Source organism: Eschrichtius robustus, chromosome 3, assembly GCF_028021215.1.
Source record: "Eschrichtius robustus isolate mEscRob2 chromosome 3, mEscRob2.pri, whole genome shotgun sequence".
In the NCBI taxonomy this organism is placed as follows: Eukaryota; Metazoa; Chordata; class Mammalia; order Artiodactyla; family Eschrichtiidae; genus Eschrichtius; species Eschrichtius robustus.
Window position 1 is genome coordinate 30,483,258 of NC_090826.1, and position 18,721 is coordinate 30,501,978.

Consider the following 18,721-nt stretch of genomic DNA (forward strand, 5'->3'; position numbering starts at 1 on the left):
TCAGCCCTGAAATCTGATCACATGGGGCACACTTGCCTGCCTCTGACTTCCTCGTGAGAGCTGGTTCATAGGGATTCCTCCAGGAGATAAGATGGGACGCGCCTGAGGGTTCTTCTGCCTTGGTTACCCTTCCAGAATATTTCTGGGCCTCGGTCCTAACTCTGTGCAGGGCCCATGCTCAGTGCTGGGGCAGAAGACAAAGGGAAATGAGAGATGCTTGCTCACCCACTCATTCTAGTAAGAGAAATAAGGCCTCCTTGCTCCCCTGCAACCAGTGGTGAGCTGGAGCCGGCTGGTCCCAGCTCAGGAGTTCAAACTAACAGCATCCCATCCCAGCTCCGCATTCCGATGTCTGTCATCCCCTGGGGGGCTTGAAACCAATCATGCTGGGAGTATTTACATCACAGAAATTTGCAAAAGGGCTTTTTTTCCAGAGAGCTAGTTATTAAACATGTATCAGCCTACCCTCAAAGCCACCCTCCACATCACAGACAGGCCGTTCTCTAAGGCTGAAATATAACAATGTCACTCTCCTCCAACGGCTCCATGTTACCCATAGGTAAGGTCCAAACCCTTCAATGTAAGGCCTCCAGAGCCCTGTGTGACCCAGTCCAGTCCGCCGCTCTGGCTTCCATCCTCTCCATCTCCCCATGGCCTTCCAGATGTCTCTGTGCCCCGGAGAGGTCATCTCCAGACCCCACGCTCTCTGGCCCCCAGTCTCCAGCACACACCATTCCCACCTGAACCACCCTTCCTCCCTCAGTCTTGGCTTCAAGGCGGCATCTTTCTGGGAAGCCTTCACTGATTCTTGCTTGATGCCCCCCGTACCCCACTCTCATGGCAGCACATATTTTCATCATGTGTCTACCAGCAAGTGGCCCCACTAAACTACTGACAGGAGTCAAGTCTAATTTGTTCATTCTTTTACCTTCAGCATCTGACACAGAGTCCAGCCATGTTGAACTCAATAGACTCAAATTGAATTGAATCCAATGGAATCAACACCACAGCCCGAGACAGGCTGAGGTCAGTGCCCTCACAGAGCACAAATAGAGTGCTCTGGTTGGTCAGAGAGAGCAGGATGCCTCTGATGGATAAGTCAGACAGGTGTCCTGGACGTGTCCCCAAGGAGGAATGCCAGGCCACACATTAGCAGCAGGGCGGCACCCGTGCCTTCTTTTCAGTGGCACTCCCTGCATCAGCCCTCCGGTTCCCTACCTGAGACCCCTCGGTAGGGAAGCCTCAGTAATGCCTCCTTGGTTCCCTATCTGCTCCTGCTTGGCCTACAGCTTCACACTACTTAGAGTACAGGAAGCTCCACATAAACACACACACACACACGCACACACACACACACACATCTCCAGCTTGGCCCCAAAACTGGCTGAGGCAGAATTTCCCAGATCCCCAGAGGAAAATGGGAGCTCAAGGTGAGTTAATAAAATCAGTGTGAAAGGTGGGAAATATACCATTTCTTGCATACTTAAGTGTGCAGACTGATTCCTATATCATAGCTCACATTTACTGAGAACTGCCAGGGTGCAGAGGTCCATTAAATAATCAAAAAAAACCCAAAACCTGAGCGTTTTAACGTGCTAGATGAAGGTCCATACACCAGAGACGATAGTCAGTCACCAAGCAGTTTGCTGAAGGGGAAAATTCCGGGTTTTCTTTGCCAGAAAAAGGGGAGACAGCTGGTGGTGGTTCTGTTACTGAAGGATGAAAACTTACACTCCTCTGAGGGCCTGCTCACAGGTCCAAAAAAATCTCCAGTTTGGTCCAGTAAGGAGCTGGCCTGTATCATGTGGTGACAGCAGCCTTCAGGTTTCTTTGTTTTTTTGTTTTTTTAATTGAAGTATAGTTAATTTACCATGTTGTGTTAATTTCTGCTGTACAGCAAAGTGATTCAGTTATCCATATACACATTCTTTTTCAGATTCTTTTCCATTATGGTTTATCCCAGGATACTGAATATAGTTCCCTGTGCTATACAGTAAGACCGACCTTGTTTATCCATTCTATATGTTATAGTTTGCACCTGCTAATCCCAAACTCCCAGTCCATCCCTCCCCCACCTCACCCCTTGGCAACCACACATCTCCTCTCTGTGTCTGTGAGTCTGTTTCTGTTTCATAGATAAGTTCATTTGGGTCATATTTTAGATTCCACATGTAACTGATATTGTATGGTATTTGTCTTTCTCTTCCTGACTTACTTCATTTAGTATGATAATCTCTAGATCCATCCATGTTGTTGCATTATTTCATTCTTTTTCATGAACAGCCTTCAGTTTTGATACCTCCTAGGCAAGTGCTACTGAAAGTAGACATTTTCCTTGTGTGATGTTAACACTCACTACCCACTCAATATGTTCTAAGTACCTGGCATCTTTCTTCAGGAAGGACAGTGGTAAGAGCTCAGGCTTGGGTGCCAGGCCACCTGTATCCAATCCCCAGTTTAAGACCTTGAACATGTCAATACCTCAGTTTCCTCTTCCATGAAATGGGCATTGCAGGACCTAACACACAGCGTTGTTATGATGATTAAATGCATTATTGTATGTAGAGCCCTTGGAATAGTACTTGGTAGATAGACTCTTTTAAGAGTTGACTATTATTATTATTATCTCATTTAATCTTGTCATCAAGAGGGAGATGCTATTCTTTTTTTATATTCTTCTCCATTATGGTTTATTACAGAATATTGAATATAGTTCCCTGTGCTATACAGTAGGACCTTGCTGTTTATCCATCCTATATATAATAGTTTGCATCTGCTAATCCCAAACTCCCAGTCCTTCCCTCCCCCACGCCCCCTCCCCCTTGGCAATCACAAGTCTGTTCTCTATGTCTGTGAGTCTGTTTCTGTTTTGTAGATAAGTTCATTTGTGCCACATTTTAGATTTCACATATAAGTGATATCATAATAATGGGAGATACGATTCTTATCTCTACTTTACAGATGAGGCACAATGACTCACTTGCCATCCTACCAACGCCGCTGCACCCCAGGGTCTAAGTATCCTCAGTGTAGTACCCAGGCTCTGGGGAAATATAACACTGTCGTATTTCAGCCTTAAGAGGACATCCACTCTCATCGTGGCCGTCACTCAACAATGACTCCTATGGAGACACCACTGTCCTGGCCCCCAGGGCTCCTTCAGCTCCCCTACCAGCACCCTTGGCCAGGCTGGGAAACACACAGCGCCTGGGGACCCCACCTTCTCCAAGGTCCTTCCAGGAAACACACGTGAGTCTCCTCCACCCGGGCAACCCCAGACTTCCCTCACTCCCAGTAAAGAGTCTCCCTTTAGTCGGGAGGAATTCCTCGCTCCCATTTTTATTTTCTCTCCCCTCTCCCACCCAGACACCCTGCTTAATCCCCTAGAGAGGCTCCAGCTTTAGGGAAACAAAACCCCAACAGAGAAGTGTCTTCCAGATGTCTCAAAACGCAAACCTCCCTAGAGGCAAGGAAGCTCAGGCCAGCTGCCTGCCTCAATGGGGGAAAGAGAGGGAAGACATCACTCTCTCTGATCGTCACCCCCACTAGAGCATGGGTGGGCACTGGAGCCCCGCTCGGGGTGGGTCCCCCAGAAGTTGGAGTCTGGCCCAGGAGCATCCCTCAGGCAGCCCCAAAGGAAGCCACTGTTCGGTGGGGATACACAGCCCAGCTGACCATTACAATGCAGAGCAGGGAGCCTTAACGGAGGTTGTGAGTGAGGATTCAGCAATTCTGTATGGAAAGGGCAGAGAAGGCTTCCAAGGGGCTTGGCTAAGCTGGGTAAGGAGGAGGAAGCACCGGCCCGGAGGGGTAAGAGGTCCAGCAGAGGGAAGAGCTAGAGGCTTGACCTCACACTGGTGTCCAAGAAAACGGTGCCATAGTGAGCCTGGGGGGAGGGGTGGGTAGAGAGGCAGATGAGGGTCAGTTGTCAGCAGCCTGCGGCTTGGGGCTTGGCCTTCATATTATAGGCATTGAGGGGTCACTGAAGGGTTTGAAGTAAGGAGGGATATGCCCAGATTTGAGTTTTGGAGAAACATTTTGGCTGCAGCGTGGGGAAAGAATGGGGGCGGGGGGGGGGGGGGTGTGGGCAGAGAGGCAGGGAGGTCAGATGAGAAGCTATTGCAGTGGTTCAGATGGTGGAGGCCCAAACAGAGGCCTGGGGTGAGGGTGAGGAAGAAGACTCCACACAGGCAGGCTCGGGCCAGGGCAAAGTTTCAATGCCAACTGCCACCAGCTGTCCCTCTTACCTAAAGGACTATTTCCTTCAGGGCCGACAGGACGCTGTTGGCCCCGCAAGAGCAGTATGGTTGGGACAGCAACAGGATGGAACCTGAGGCTGGAGAGGGGCCTTGGGGAGGCCTGCCCAAGGTTGGGCCAGCTCCAAAGCTAGGCTGGAGGGCTGAGACCTTGAACCTGTCTCCAAGAACCCCATTCACAGAATTGCATACTCACACCATACACTACACAGCCCCACACACCCAGGCACACCCCTTTCACCCAATCCAGCAGAAGGCACATACAACAAACACTCATAACTATACCCTGAGCAAACCATAATTCAAAAAGAGTCATGTACCACAATGTCCATTGCAGCTCTATTTACAATAGCCAGGACATGGAAGCAACCTAAGTGTCCATCGACAGATGAATGGATAAAGAAGACGTGGCACATATATACAATGGAATATTACTCAGCCATAAAAAGAAACGAAATTGAGTTATTTGTAGTGAGGTGGATGGACCTAGAGTCTGTCATACAGAGTGAAGGAAGTCAGAAAGAGAAAAACAAATACCGTATGCTAACACATATATATGGAATCTAAGAAAAAAAAAAAAGGTCATGAAGAACCTAGGGGCAAGGCGGGAATAAAGACACAGACCTACTGGAGAATGGACTTGAGGATATGAGGAGGGGGAAGGATAAGCTGTGACAAAGTGAGAGAGTGGCATGGACATATACACTACCAAATGTAAAATAGATAGCTAGTGGGAAGCAACCGCATAGCACAGGGAGATCAGCTCCGTGCTTTGTGACCACCTAGAGGGGAGGGATAGGGAGGGTGGGAGGGAGACGCAAGAGGGAGGAGATATGGGGATATATGTGTATGTATAACCGATTCACTTTGTTATAAAGCAGAAACTAACACACCTTTGTAAAGCAATTATACTCCAATAAGGATGGTAAAAAAAAAAAACAAACACTCATAACGCCTGCCTCACCCTCACCATCCCTCCTCCCACACGTGACCACCACCCACACAAACCCATTCTTCACTACATGCAGACATCATATGTTCAGTTCATTACACACCCCACGCAGACCCACACGTCACACACCAGCCACACAAAACACAGTGGACACTTCATGCGTACAAACATCAGATAGACCACTAACACACGCACATCCAGTCCACACCACCCACCCAGAGCTGAGTGAGGCCAAGGCGGCGCTGAAGTCCCAACCAACCTCGACCCCCAAAGCTGTGCGTCCACAGGACTGAGGCGGCCTGAATGAGGCACCCTTTTCTAACTCACTACAAGGCAGTATTTATTCAGGTTAAACATGGCGTTGCAGAGCTGGCTGAAATTCTCAAACCAAATAATGCCTGATAGAGTCCCGTCTATGGGAACAAATTTCGTAACCACATCTATGTAAGTAATCTCCATCCTCAGAGTGAGAGATAATGCACCTCTGATTATAAATGACAGAAAAACTCTGATATCAAAAGCAACTCTAAATATATTAAGATGTCTGCGATGCTCGGTGCAGGCGATAAATCTCGTTCTTACTATAAGCAGATCACCGTTTTTACTAACAGAATATCAATTTTACCCCCTCCACTAAATAAATGTTGAACAAATACGTAAAGAATATTGATATAAAGTGTGTCAATTTAATCAGCAGCCTGGGAGCCCTCGGGGCTCCATCTGGCCCTGAGTATCTCCTTCCCACCTACGGCCTTTCCAAGATGCTGGCAGGGAGGGGCGGTGGGCCTGGCACATGCCGCGTGGGCTCTGAGCAACTTCTCCCAGTGAGGCTGGCTGCCCACCTGGAGGCCGACTAAAGACACTGCCTGGAGGGGCTTTGGGTTTTCTAAACCCACACTTGACTCTGTCCACACAGAACTCACCTGTGTGTGGTCTTTGGGGAGGCTACACGATCAGATGGGAAGGAGAGAGAGAAAGAGGAAAAATACCTTCAAAAGCAGAGCTTCAAATCCATCATCGGTTCCCAAGGACCCAAGACCATGAGCCAGCCCTGAGACAGCCTCACATGAGACACCGGGACGCAGCGACAAATGTGTATGTGCAAAGACACGCGTGTACTCAGAGAAACACCTGCAGGCACAGAGAAAGCTCACAGAGACGGGCAGGGAGCCACACTCGTGTGTACTGACACATACATGTAGCACAAAGGCAAGAGCATGCATGTCCATGCAGGCAGAACAGGCCCAGAGGTACCTGCACCTGCCCAGAGGAGAGACATCTCCACACATGCAGGTACCCAGCACCTTCACACCGAATGTGCCTGCCCACACACAGGGATGCTTATACATGTTCATGGACACACACGCTACAGCCCGCTCTGAATGCCTCACCCTGGGGCAGGTGGGAACAGGTACCTCTTGTAGTGCGCCCTGCTCACCACCTTCTCTCAGCCTCGAGATGGCAGGAGCCAACTCCTGTGACATCGTGGTCACGCAATGTAAATGATGCAGATCTACTCCCAGGAGGGCAAAGAGGGCCCTGACATTTGTCCATTCACTCTCAAATCCCTGCAACCAGGTAGTTCAGTGTGCATTAGGACCATCAGGGGAGATTTTTTCATTGCTGGCCCTGGGCCCTGCCCCCGGAGACTCTGACTCAATTGATCTGGGGAGGGCACCAGGCAATGGGTATGTTTTTAACACTGCCCAGGTGATTCTAGTGTGCTTCCAGGGTTGAAATTACTGGAGCATCTGATCCGGACTCTGGGGTCCTACCGGCATTCTCGTCATCCGGCAGGACTGTCCTGAGGGTGTGAAGGTGTCCCTACCCCTGCCCTTCAGCTCACCTAGGAAGGCCTTGATACACTGCGTCTGACCCCCGCCCTCCCAGAGACCCTTTCCAAAGTGCCGGTGGTGCAGAACTGAGCCGTGGTGGCCAGACGCACTCATCCACGCACTGCGGCTGCCCCCTGCTGGACAGAGCCGGCCGAGCCCAGCTGTCTCTGTGACCTGCTTCTCCCCAACAGGGCTGATCCAGGCTGAGATATGGGGGCAGCCAGGAGCACACAGTCCTGAAAAGAAGTCCACAGATCCTCAGCTCTGCGCCCTCCTGCTAAGGCCCAGCCCCCTCTCTCGTCCCAGCCATCTTGGGCCTGGGTGATCACAGAGGTCCTATCCTAGGTTCATCCACTAGTGGTAGCCAGAAATGCCCATGACCTGGGCCAGCCAGGGTAGCTGGGGCTACAGAAATGAATGAGAAAGGGGACCAAGTGAGTAGGCGTCCCATCCAGCTTCCAATCATTGACCCAGCCACCTCCTTCAAGCTGACTGTGTCTTTGTCTACTCCACATACACCCCTCACCAGTTCTCCCACTGCCTTTAGGATAAAGCCCAGGCTCCTGAACACAGCTGACTCGGCCCCTCACAGCCTGCTCCTGATGCCCAGTCTCCCTAGAAAGACTTCCACCCTAGGGCCACTTGGAAAACTCTTCCTCACACTTCCATGTAATGCTTCTGCCACCTCCTCCAGGAAGCCTTCCCTGACCTCCTCGCTCCACCGCTCCCCACTCCCATTAGATGCTTCCTCCTCTTTTTTCTGAACATTATATTACCTGCCTTTTGTAATAATCTGTTTACATGTCTGCCTCCCCCTACCAGACTGGGGATCCCCAAGGGCAGGGACCAGGGGCTTGGAGTCAATAAAAATCTGTAGAATGAATGAAGCTTTCTCCAACCTGCCCAGTCCGTAGGGAGCTCTCCCCAGTCTAGCTCCACCACACAGATGGACTGAGCCCCTCACTCAGGGGCACAATCCCTAGGACAAGGAAGAAAAGAAAAATAACACAAACACAAACAAAATACTAAGTGCCAGACGTATATTCAGTTCCAAGTGCTTACAGATATTAATTCATTTAACCCTCACAACATTATCCCCATTTTATAGATGGGAAAACTAAGATACAGAGCGGTTAAGCAACTTGCCCAAACAAACAGCTGGGCTGTCCGGAGCCGGGATTTCCAGAAGCCACACTGTTCACCACACTCCCTCTCAAGGGAAGAGAATGTAGGTGGAGAAGTCGTGTCCACTCTGGCCCAGGCCTGCCCCCTGGGCCTCCTGTGAGATGCTGGGGGAAGGGGTCTTCCCAGAAGAGGCCAGGCCCAGATTCCCTCTCCAGCCGGCAGTTCTAGGGCTGCGGCTTCTTTCACTTTCTTCTTAATTTTTCTGACGAGCACAGATGTCACTGCAGCTGACAACCAGCCTGTTGATGTGAGCGGGAAGGCAGACCCAGCCTCTCATTTGTCGGGTAAGAAAACGAAACTGGACAAGAAGGAAACTGAGCTTTGGGACACCTGAGGCTCAGGCGTGGTGGCAGGAACGGGAGGGCCCCCAACAGGTGGGGAAGGGGTACAGGGATGAGATGGGAGTTCTGAGATGCCCGCAGACCCTCGGGGCCAGCCTCTGCTTTGAATTGTTCCTCCCTTCCTCCCTCCTTTCCTCCTGTCCTTCCATCCAGACTTGGTGAACAACTACCACGCGCTGGGCCTCTGCTGGCTCCTGGGACACAAGGACCAAGAGATCACTATCGTTCTCAAGAGGAACCGGCAGGGACAGACCACCAAGTCCTGTCATGGGAAGTGCTTTGATGAGGCAGGGCTCTGAGGCCCAGCTGCCGGGGTTCCTATCAGCCTCCCACTTCCCAACAGTGTGAATTGCACAGGGCCCTTTAAGTCCACATCTGTAAAATGGGATGCTAACGGCACGAGCTTCGTTGGGTGCCACAAGGATTAAACAAGTTCACACATGCAACTCATCTTGAACAGTGCCTAGCCCCCAGCAAGCCCTTCTCTCCGACACACCTAGCACCCCTCGCCAGACCCCAGGAGCCTCTATGCCCCTCTGTTGTTCCTCACACCCCTCACAATCCAGAAGTGCCCCCCAGAACCCAAACCACTATCCCTCCTGTTACAAGGCCCTTTTTACCATCCACAGCAGATATTTGCATGCACCACGCATAATGTGCTCCCCTGTGAGCTCACAGCTTCTCTGCCTCAGCCCACCAGAGGAGGGTCCTGGTGATTCTGAGACCCTGGTCTTGGAAGAGGGTGAGAGTTCTGCTTGGGCTGAAACGGCTCCCTGCCCCAAACCAGGTATGTCCACCTCACCAGTGGCTCAGGCCTGGGGTGGTGAGTGGCACCCCTGGCTGCAGAAAGCTGGCTTCTCATGTGGACAGTTCTTCCTGACAGCTGGCCTCAGGCTCTCTAGCTGCAGTGCCAAGGGTCATGTTCTGGCAGAAGGGCTGCTGGGGAGATCTGCAGAAGACATTCTCCCTGACTCAGCCCCAGCCCTGCAGCCCAGGGTCCCAGGGAGCAAAGTAACAAGTCCGAGGATTTGGGGCACATCTCTGGCCTTAGCAGGTCCCTCAAAGGTGCAACACATCGGTGAATCTGGTGTAGTGAGTGTGTCTGGTGTTGGTCTTTGTCAGAGTGTTTCTGCGTGTGCATGACTCTGTGTGTGTGTGTGTGCGTGTGGATCTGTACATATCTGGGGGGCGGGGGGCAGTAACTGTGTGTTTGTATCTCTGTGCTGTGTATCGGAGCTCGCGTGTCTGTGCAAAACTGCCTCCAGGTACCTGCGTGAGTTCGTCTATGTGTCCCTGGACATTGTCCTGGGCTAATCCCTTTGTTATTGTCACCAACACCAGCACTGCTCTCATCCACTGATGCTCTGCGCTCTGTGCTTTACCGACATGTTTTTATTTATTCCTCATAGAAAAAGCTTCCTGACTCCCACCCTTTCCCAAGTCACATGCATAGGGGTCCCAAAGGCTAGGTCAAGCACAAATTCCATGGTGTGATCTTTGAGGTCCCTCACAATCTAACCCAAAGCGATTTCTCTAGCTGTATCTCCCGCCCTCCCCTCTTCTCAGCCTGGAACCCTCCCTCCCCTCACATCCAGGAAACTACTACTCACCTTGCAAGACCCAGAAAACATGGCTTCCTCTTGGAAGTCCTTCCTGATGGCCCTGCCACCTCCTCCAGGAAGCCTTCCCTGACTTTCCAAGAATTGGCACCTTTAGCCTGAGTGCCGTTCCTCTGATTCCCCCCTGGATGGTCATTACTTCTTACACGTCCAACTCTCCATCTGACCGGGAGCCTGATTCCCCACTGAATCTCCAGCCTGGCACAGAGTAGGTAGCTCAGGAAATGTTGGCAGAGCGTGTGATGCTTGGCTGGCTAGGGGTAAGGGAAGCAGGCTGGTGGCCCAGCTTCCACTCCCTGAGGCTTAGCCAGCTTCGCTCAAGGATGCAGCTCTGCTCTCTCCCCTGAGAGGAGAGGATCTGTGAGGGTCAAGGTGTTTGGTCCAAAGCAGGCTGTGTGAAGCTGCCCATCTGGGCACGCCATAGGAAAGAGCCCAGAGCAGCACAGACCTCTGCTTGTGATCCGACTCTCCTCTGCCTTCCCCAGAACAGCTGCGCCCCCCAGACCCAAGGCCAATCCCTGAGACCAGCTGAGGCCACCGTCCACCCCACCCCCAACCCAGCAGTCAATGCATCAGAATCAAAGAGGCCTCCCTCCCAAGGGGGTGGTGCAGAGGGAGGAGGAGTGAAGGGAGGTGGGCCAAAGAGGGAATAAAAGGCCAAAGGCGTAGGAGGGAAGGGAGGGAAAGAGGGGAGGGAAGAGGAAGGGGGGGCTGACCATTTGCTTCTCTTTGTCTTTGCAGGCTGATGCTTCCCCCTCATTGACAATTGCACGGCCCCCAGCCCCTCCTAATTACCATGATTAGCACTGAGCAAGCTGCCATATTTTATGACTCTCCAAAACAAAAAAATAATTAAAGCAATTACTGTCATTAACATGCTGCCCTCTTCACCACCTTCTCTGAGAGTGGGCAGGAACAGGCCCCAGGGAGTCAGGATTGGGTGCCTTCCCCTCCCCATTTTGCACCCCACCACCACCACCACCTGCCCCCTCCAGAAGCACGAGCCTAGACAGCTCCAGCTGCCAGCAAGGCTGGGAGGCCTCAAGGAAGGGCCTCAGTGGAACCCCCGCAGACTCCCTGCACATCTGGAAAAGCCAGAGCCTGGCCTCTGGGAAACCACAGAGAGGGTGTCACCCTGGGCCAGGAGCCCACCAGGCCCAGTCACCCCAAGACCTGGCCTTGTCCCTCTGCAACTCCTCAGTGCCAGGCCCCCCAGGCCCACAGGCAGGACTCCCCCAAGCCCTGTTCTCTCTGGCTCCCCAATCTCCCATCAGAGCCCAGCCCAGCCCAATGCTCCACCACTCCCCAGCTGAGTGACCTGGTCATCCAAACCTCGGAGGCTTCTATTTCCTTGTCTGTAAAATGGGCTGTCTTAGTCAGCTTGGGCTGCTATAACAAAATACCACAGACTAGGTGAGTTAAACAACAGACATTTATTTCTCACAGTCCTGGAGGCTGCAAGTCCAAGATCAAGGTGCCGACAGATTCAGTTCCCTGTGAGAGCCCTCTTCCTGGCTTGCCGACGGCCGCCTTCTCACTGTGTGCTCACATGGCTTTCCTTGGTTCATGATCAAGGGGTTGGAGGGGAAAGAAAAAGGAAGCAAACTCTCTTATGTCCCTTCTTGTAAGGGCACAAATCCTATAATGGGGGCCCCACCCTTATGTCCTCACCTAAACCTAATTACCTCCCAAAGGCCCCATTCCAAATACCACCACATTGGGGTTTAGAGCTGCAACATATGAATTTGGGGTGGGGAAGACACAATTCATAGCATGAGCTTTGAAATGTCTGTGGAACAATCCCTTCCTCGTGAATGCCTTTGAAGACTGAGTGAAACAATCAACAGGAAGCACCTTGAGCCAAGCCCAGCACATAGTAGGTCCTCAGTCACCAGTGGTTGTCTTCAGGGCTGCCCTGAAGCAGAGGATGACTGGGGTAGAGCAGGAGGATTTGCTGAGGAGGCTGAGGAGAGGGCCAGGCTCCAGGCTGTGATGATTTTGTAAAACATGATGCCTGTGACCCGGGGTCATTGCCATGGCCTCCTAACTGGTCTGCCTGCTTCTGTCCCTGCCCCTTACCCTTCAATTCATTCTCAACACATAAGCCACAGTGAAACTTTTAAAACGTTGAGTCAGAGAGCACAGAGGAGTGAAAATGCTCTGTGTGATCCTATAAGGATGGATACACGTCATTATACATTTGTGCAAACCCATAGAATATGCAACATCAAGAGTGAACCCGAAAAAAAAAAAAAGAGTGAACCCGGATTTCCCTGGTGGCGCAGTGATTAAGAATCTGCCTGCCAATGCAGGGGACCCGGGTTCGATCCCTGGTCCAGGAAGATCTCCATGCCGCGGAGCAACTAAGCCCGTGTGCCACAACATATAAAACCGCACTCTGGAGCCCTCGAGACACAGCTACTGAGCCCACACGCCACAGCTACTGAAGCCCACACACCTAGAGCCCGTGCTCCACAACAAAAGAAGCCACCGCAATGTGAAGCCCCCGCACCGCAACAGAGTAGCCCCTGCTCGCTGCAAGTAGAGAAAAGCTCACACGCAGCAACGAAGACCCAACGCAGCCAAAAATAAATAAATAAATAATTTTTTTAAAAAAAGAGTGAACCTTAATGTAAACTATGGTCTCTGAGTGATAATGGCATGTCACTGTAGGCTCATCGATTGTAACGAATGTCCCACTCTGTTGGGGGATGTTGATAATGGGGGACGCTTGCCTGTGTGGGGGCCGGAAATATATGAGAAATCTCTGTACCTTCCTCTCAATTTTGCTGTGAACCTAAAACTGCTCCAAAAAATAAAGTCTTTAAATTGCAAAAGTAATAAATACTTAAGTTAAAAAAAAAACAAACCACAAGTCAGATCAAGTCACGTCTCTGCTCAGAATCCTGCAGTGGATCCCCATCTCCCTCAGGGTAAAAACCAAAGTCCTTATGATGGTCCCTAAGGCTTTGCTCTCCTGCTCCCATCCCCCTCACTCACTCTGACTTCAAACATATCCCAAATACTCCTGCCCATCTACCTGGAACTCTTCCTCCAGGGACAGCTCACCTCCTTCAAGACTTGATTCAAGGTCTTCCCAGTGATGCAGCTCTCACTCAACTCCCCACCACACACTCCCAATCCCCTTATCCTGTTTTATTCTTTCATCTTCCCATTGTGCTTAACACCTTTTAACATGCTTTGTAATTTACTGTTTACTGTGGTCCTTGTTTATTGTCTAGCCCCAGAAGGGCAGGGATCATTGTCTATTTTGTTCTGATGTTTTCCCAGGACCTAGCTCAATGCCTGGCACATAGTAGGCACTCAGTAAATATTTGTCCAATTTAATAGAGGAACTGTAATCTTAGCCAAGGCCTGTTGTTTCCTTTGGTAGATCTAGTGGCGCCCATGGAGGGATCTGAAACAACAGAGACATCAGCGTAGCAACAGGCGAGCGATGTCCTTCAGACTGTGCAGGACAAGTCTTCAACAGCGACACCATGTGGCAGGAACAAGCAACAGGAGCAAGGGCCCTTCTTGTTTCTTCCAGGAATGGTCCTGGAAGCAGAAATGACCTCATTTTGACTTCATCAGCCACAGAGATTCCTGGGCAATTGAAACTCAGGGAGAGAATCTCAATCAGACTTTCTTCTAATATCCAGTGACACTCAGCAATTATTTAAAAACTAAAAGTTTTCACTTCACATCTATTAGGATGGCTATTATTTAAATCAACAACAAAATAAGTGTTGGCAAGCAGGCGGAGAAATTGAAACCCTTGTGCACTGCTGGTGGAAAGGTAAAATGGTGCAGCTACTGTGGAAAACAGTGCAGTGGTTCCTCAAAAAATTAAGCATAGAATTATGATATGATCCAGCAATCCCTTCTCTAGGAATGTACCCCCAAAGAATTGAAAGCAGGGATTTAAACAGATATTTGTGCACCCACGTGCACAGCAGCATTATTCACAATAGCCAAAAGGTAGAAATAACCCAAGTGTCCACTGATGGATGAAAGAATAAGCAAAATATAGTATATACATGCAATGAAATATTAATAAGCCTTAAAAAGGAATGAAGGGCGCAGAGCGGTTTGGTCGTTAGCCGGAGGAGCTTCTTCCATTAGCTCGGCAACTGCAGCTCTTTACTGGGCAGCAGGAGCGGCGCGGCGGTCCGAGAAGCGGTGTAAGACTTCGGCATTGGGTGAAAGAAAATGGCCTGAACCAAGCAGACTGCTCGTAAGTCCACGGGTGGCAAAGCGCCCCGCAAACGGCTGGCCACTAAAGCGGCCGGGAAAGCGCCCCCTCTACCGGCGGGATGAGAAAACCTCATCGCTACAGGGCCGGGACCCTTGCTCTTGGAGAAATCCGTCGTTACCAGAAATCCACCGAGCTTCTGATCCCGAAGCTGCCGTTCCAGAGGTTGGTGAGGGAGATCGCCCAGGATTTCAAAACCGACTTGAGGTTTCAGAGTGCCGCCATTGGTGCGCTTCAGGAGGCTAGTGAAGCGTACCTGGTGGGTTTTATTTGAAGATACTAATCTGTGTGCCATCCACGCAAAGACAGTCACCATCATGTCCAAAGACATCCAGTTGGCTCGCCGGATACGGGGAGAGAGAGCTTAAGTGAAGGAAGTTTTTATGGTGTTTTGTAGTAAATTCTGTAAAATACTTTGGTTTACTTTGTGACTTCTTCTGTAAGAAATTGTTTATAATATGCTGCATTTGTACTTAAGTCATTCCATCTTTCACTCAGGATGAATGCGAAAAGTGACTGTTCACAGACCCCAGTGATATGAGCACTGTCGCTCAGGAGTGACAAGTTGCTCATATGCAGAAGGGATGGGTGACATTTCTTGCTTCTCATGATGCATGTTTCTGTATGTTAATGACTTGGTGGGTAGCTGTTAAGGTACTAGAATTGATAAATGTGTACAGGGTCCTTTTGCAGTAAACTGGTTATGACTTGATCCAAGTGTTTACAATTGGGGCTGTTAAGTCTGACCATACATCACTGTGATAGAATGTGGGCTTTTTCAAGGGTGAAGATACAAGTCTTAACCACAGTGTAACTTACAGTTTCCTTAAAAAAAAAAAAAAAAAGTAAACCTGCAGCTATAGAATACACTATGTGCATTTATAATAGCTATTTTATATATTGTAGTGTCAACATTTTTTAATTAAATGTTTTACATTCACATGTGGTGGGGAGTCTTGTCATTAAGGTGTGTGTGATATGGAGTCCGGTTGGTTTTCTCCTAATTAGACTGTACTTGTTTTTCATACGTAGTAAAATGCTTTGCACGTTATACCTTGCGTAAGTCCTCATTTTACCACATGTTAACTAATCCTCTAGCTGATAATGCAGACACTTATGGGGGATTTATTTATAAGGGCTCTAGAATATAATACAAGTTATTCACACCAGCATCATCTATTACTAATATAGTAGTTAGTGCAGCTTTTCTTTGTGTTGTGGTTGGTCTCATAACTAGGTTGAGTTTTTCTCTACCAAGAGGGAACAATACCAAACTTCTTTTCCTTGTGGAGTTTGTATTATAATAACCCTTAGGGTAAACTTGCTGTAGGGGAGGGACACACAGCTTCAGCTCATGGAACCTCTGCCGGTTAAAATGGTGTCAGCTGGTATAAGGTCCTGGGAAAAATCACTTCATAGAGATGGCTTTCCAAGTGGTTTTAAAATTTATCCTTCTATTGAAGTTTTTAGGTCAATTATGTACGTTGACTAAATTTACAAATACACTTGTTTATCCAAAAAAAAAGGAATGAAGTCCTGATACATGACTACAATCGGGATAAACCTTAAAATTATGCTAAGTGAAATAAACCAGTCACAAAAAGACAAATACAGTATGGTTCCACTTATATAAGGTATCTAGAGTATTTGAATTGAGAGAGACGGAAAGTAGAATGGTCGTCGCCAGGAAGTAGGAGGAAGGGGTAATGGGGATCTGGTGTTTAATAGGTACAGAGTTTCAGTTTGGGATGATGAAAAAGTTCTGGAGATGGAAGGTGGTGATGGCTGTACAACAATGTGAATATACTTAATGCCACTGACCTGTACACTTTAAAAGTACTGAAATGGTAATTTTTATGTTATGTAAGTATATATGTATATTTTACCACAATAAAAAATTTAGTTAAAAAAAAAAAGCAGGAAAAAGCCTCCAGAAAATAAAAAGGTTAGTGTAACTCTGAGTCCAAGGAGAGGTACTTCAAAACATGGCACAGGGGTGGGTACAGCCCATCTTCCCATCCCCACATGGAGACCACCAAGCCACTGGCACCAAATGACCCTTCTCTTATTTGCCCCACTTCACCTTAGTGGAAGTTGGGCTCACATTTCTTTTCGGGGTCCATCTGTAATGACTCTGAGCCCCCAACACTCAAATTCCCATTGTGCAAAGCACATTCGTCTAGGAGATTCCTTTCCCCTAGTCCTATTCAAAACTTGGAAATCGGCAAAAAGATGGCTGTGAGATCTCTCCCCATCCTGTGACTTGGCCGACAAGCCCACCCAGAGTCAGCTGACTCTCTAGGGCCTGCAGCTTTGTTTGACATTCTAATTACTATTGATCAAGGCCCATGCTCTGTAAAGTTAGATGTTCACTTGTAGAAAACTGATAAGGTGCAAATGATTTCCATCCAGAGGAGAAAATAACCCCAAAGGTTAGGGTTTTATTGCCTTGTAGGATATTAACCAATTTTGTATCTAATTTAGTCATCATATTCCATCATTGTTTTTCATACGAGTTTCTCATATCCTCCTTTGAATCAGCTTTGCTCAACTCTCATTGAGTTAAATAAAATTTTGATTGTGCTCACTCTCTATTGCCTGAGAATTATGTTTACAATATTTTAAGAATTGTACCTTGGCATCTGGGGAAGCTGGATAGGTGCTCACGTGTTCCACACACAGTCCTGGGGGGCTGCTTGTCACCTCACTGGCTGCCCCTTCTTCTGGCTCCCCTCCCCCTCTTTCTTCTTCCTCTTCTTCCCCTTCTTCTTCTCTTCCTCTTTTTTCTCTCTCCCTCTCTCCCTCCCTCTCTCTCTCTCTCTCTCCACCTGAAAATCCCTATTCCCCTATGCTCCTAGCCCAGGCAATAAAACCAGGTCACATCTAGAGCAAACCACTTAAATGCGGTCATTACAAAACAGAATAATTACCATCTTGGTTTGCCTTCCTGCACCTAGATTCCTTCTTCCAGGCCTCTTCCTAGAAAAACAGGTGGTATTTGCCTTACTTGTATAAAGGATCCATCCTGGTGATGTTCTTAAAAAGGGTGGGGGGAGGGGTCTTATTCAAGGTCATGTGCGTCTCCACCGCTAGAAACCAACTTGATTTCCACAAACCAACTATCCCCAAGTGCGCTTCCTCATGAAGTTACAGAAAAAAAAGTAAAAACCCTCTTCTCCAGGTAATCTGCTACAATATTTTTAAACTGATTATTGTTGTTATTGAAAAGAGCTTTTTTCTTATTTTGTTTCCGACATCTCACAAAACTCTTTTATTTGCCATAATTAATTGTTTTGAGTTAATTTTACTGGGTTTTCTAGTGATAAAATTGGGTCTTTGGCAAATGATGATAATTTTCCCATAGCTAAATTTTGTAATCATGCTTCCCATCTCATCACATCAGCTATAATATGTGTTCTTTTCTATGATTAAAGTTTTGGGCAGCTATCAAGAAAAATGCACTGGCAAGCAAAGAGGCTAGGGACTGAGTAAGCAGCTAAAAAAAACCCACAATGGTAGTAATTTAAATGTGGGGTCATGGGACAAGGCCTGGACCAGTATCACACCTGCAAAGGAAGAGATACAGGGAAGAGAGAGTTTAGATGCTGAACCAGCAATGAGGGCAGAAACCAACATGACTCCAGGTCTGCACGCCTGAAGCTCCATTGTCCGCTTGAGTGCCCAGGTATGGTGGGTGTCCACTCTACCTTCTCGTGTCCCACAGTGACTGTTTTTAGGGATGGACACTTGATCCAGACCTATGCCAAACAGACCCTGGCATTCCCCATTCACATGACCCAAGTTAGTCCAATCAGACATGAAGCTCAGGAATTTTGTTGGATGGTTGGCTGAAGGGACGCCCCGCTCTCTCCCAGCATTTGGAGGAAGAAGCCTAGGAACTATTGGTACCCAACATGGAGAAACAAGCCTGAGCATCAGGATTAACAAACTCTGGATCAAACCCATCTTGAAGTTCACGCTATCTTTGGACTTTCACATCACATAAAAACTACACCTTCCTTTTACTGGGTAAGCCAGTTTGTGCTGGGTCTTCTGTTACTTGCTATATAAAGAGTCCCAACTGATCTACCAGGAAATTGACAGTATTTTTAATAGCTACTATAATTCTCTCACAGTGTATTCATCTGAAAAGAGGTGTGACGGAGAAAAGTAATTAGAATTCTCAGTTTACAAACATTGCCTAAAATGTGAATTCAAGAGAGAAATTAGCAGATATTTTAATTGTCTACTCCATCTCCATATTCTCACGCTTAATTT

The 18,721-nt window shown here is 48.6% G+C and overlaps 1 pseudogene; it reads left to right on the forward strand.

Moving 5' to 3' along the window:
* Positions 1-14,400: 14,400 nt before the first annotated feature.
* LOC137760975 (histone H3.3A-like) lies at positions 14,401-14,870 on the forward strand (annotated as a pseudogene).
* The last annotated feature ends 3,851 nt before the right edge of the window (positions 14,871-18,721 follow it).